Source organism: Sapajus apella, unplaced genomic scaffold (assembly GCF_009761245.1).
Source record: "Sapajus apella isolate SASKATOON/1434 unplaced genomic scaffold, GSC_monkey_1.0 scaffold16, whole genome shotgun sequence".
NCBI lineage: Eukaryota > Metazoa > Chordata > Mammalia > Primates > Cebidae > Sapajus > Sapajus apella.
The window spans coordinates 31,745,432-31,748,242 of record NW_022436956.1 but is presented as its reverse complement, the minus strand read 5'-3'; the positions used below and the strand labels follow the sequence as shown (position 1 = coordinate 31,748,242).

General features: G+C 34.3%; 1 long non-coding RNA gene across 2 annotated transcripts in view; it reads left to right on the top strand.

Moving 5' to 3' along the window:
- The window catches only part of LOC116556405, a 400,504-nt gene that overhangs the window by 390,671 nt on the left and 7,022 nt on the right, over positions 1-2,811 (top strand). The gene's annotated exons all lie outside the window — the stretch shown is intronic.

The following is a 2,811-nucleotide window of genomic DNA, read 5'->3' as shown; positions in this document are numbered from 1 at the left end:
GTGTTCTGATTCCGAGCTATTCCACCTATCTTATATGCCTTAAAAACTCTGGAGTTATCTCAAAATTTACTCCCACCCTGACCCCGAGTGATGGCATTCAATATTGTTAAGATAAATTTTTGGTTTGCTAGATGAAAAGGCATTTGTATTTAAGAGAAATACTACTCAATCTAACATTCCCAAAGAAGGCTCTTGAATTGCAGTTCAAGAAACACTGGAGTACTTCTGAGTAAAAACCAACAAAACCTATACATTATACATAAAAATGCTACTACTGTCAAAAATGTATTATATGAAGAATTTTATCAGCAGCATTTAAATAAGAAATTCTTAGACAATAGAAGACAAACATGGTAATGCAGTCAGACCAGCACACAATACACCATTTTCATCACACAGTCACCTGAATCCCTGACAGTTTCCTAGAGGTATTAATATCATACCTTAATAAAAATTATTGGCCCCGAGGAGTGGGGGGGGGTGTCAGCCTGTCCATTTTCCCACAGTTGGGAATCAACACTTGGCTCTACTTTCTTCTAGTAGTATTACGTTTGTATAATATTCTATAAGAAAAAACCCAACTTCTTGTTATAAAGCACCATACAGTATTTCATCCTGTACAAAGGAAGTAGTTCTGAAAATTTTACAACAGGATTCCTGGGAAGGCACTTAAAGCTAACTAGTCAAAAAACCACAACATTTAGACTTTTTTATACTGCAGGGTCCTTAATATTGTCTTCTTTGTTTATATCACTTATACATTTTGATCATAAATTTCCCAGTAAATTAAATGCTATTCAAAATTAAGAAAGGAAAGACAAGAAGGGACACAGCCCACACTCTGACTGAGGAATTAGACAGAGTAATTCTAATTACCCTGACTGGTGAACTAGGCAGAGTAATTCATCAGCCAGGGTAAGAAGTTAAGAGAACTAGATGGAGCAATAGAGTAAAGCAAGCCTGGCCGAAGTGGTACTGGACTGCAAGTATGGCTAGGGTAGGATAGGAAGGTTGACTTGAAGGAAAAAATAAAGTACATTTCATTTTCAGACTCGAAAAGTCTTAAAGGTATCTTTGGATAAGTAAGTAAAGTAAATACAGTTGACCCTTGAACAGCATGAGTTTGAACTGTGTGGGTCTGCTTATACACAGATTTTTTTAAACCAAACACGGATCGAAAATACTGTATTCCTGGGACGCGAAACCCACATACATGGAGGACTGACTTTTCATACAGGCAGGTTCCACAGGGACGACTGTAGGACTTGAGTATGTGCAGATTTGGGTATACACGAGGGTCTTGGCATCAATCCCCTGGGTATACCAAGGATGCCTGTGCTTTCATATACATACTTTTTTTAAAAAAAGTCATCTATAAGCTTTAAGTGTTCCCTGTTTTACTCAAATACTGAAGATGAAAAGGATTACTAACATTAGTTCAGGTTACAAATGAAGAATTTGTAAGATTTTGCTTACATGTTTTGGAATTTAACAAAAATGGACATATTCTTCAGTTCAGATGTGCCTTGAAGAGTCAATTAAATTATAAATTTAAAGGTCTACAAATGTAAATGCTTTCCTTATAATAAATTTGATACTAAAACATCCTTCATAATATTAAATCCTAACACCACTGGTATGTTCAGTTCATAACTCAGTGATTCTACAACTGATTCCCTTTTCTGTAAGACATTTAGGAAAACTGTCTCCCACTATTATGGTTGTTTACAAAACTGTACAAAGTAATCTTATTAAGAAGGCAAGTAAAACATTGGCAATCATTTTTTTCCCAGTTCATTAACCAAAAAGCAAACAATTAAACACTTTAAAATGTTATTCCTCCTTAAGTAATGAATATGGAGAAATCGTTCTTTAAACAAATTCATCATTGAAAAATCAATCTTTACCTCAAATCCTAAGAGAAACACTTTCTTATTATGGAAAAATAATCTCTCTACTTCTCTCTACTCAGACAGTGACACTAGAAATGTTACTGAAGTTGTGACTAGGTTATGAATATGAACAAAGTTTTCATATCACTGGGATACTGGATGGTTTGAAAAGGAAAGTACAAACAGGCCTGCTGCTAGTACAAAAGTGCCTTTTATATGAATTAGGAAAGGCTGCCCTTTCCTCAAGCCACTTTATTGCCAACAGGCAGAAAATTGTGATAATTAGCAATATTGTGAAGCTACCAATGTAAATGGCTCTACTGAATTGTGCACACTTATACCCAGAGTTCTCTCATGATTCCATACTCTATTATCTTCTTTTCCTATGTGTATCTTAACTAAATCCACATCAGAGTTAAAGTTCTCTTTCAGAGTTAAAGTTCTCTTAAGGCAAAAAAAAAGTTCTTTAAACAAAACTCCCTATATGACAGTTAAAAATATCATAAATATGCCACTAACAATAATAATGATGATACAGCTTAATAATAATACAACTTTTTAAGAAAACAAAATAACTGGACATACTCTTTCCAATTCTAAACTCTCTGAGATAAGCCATCTGCATAAGTCCTTGGCAGCTTTTATAGAAACCCAAAGCTAAAAGAAGGAGCATTTTTCCAGTACCTAGAAATGTTTATTAGCTACATCAGCAAATCATTATCCCAGAAATCAACGCCAACAGTCTTCCAAATTGTGTAGAGATGACCATAATGAACCATATCATCAGCAGACTATGTTGCCAAATATTAGACTATTTAAAATCTTGAAAATTCTATAAATTCATGGTAAATCAGAACCTCAAAAATCCAAAAATTCAAATTTACAAAAATAAATACCACTCTGACACTCAAGGGACATC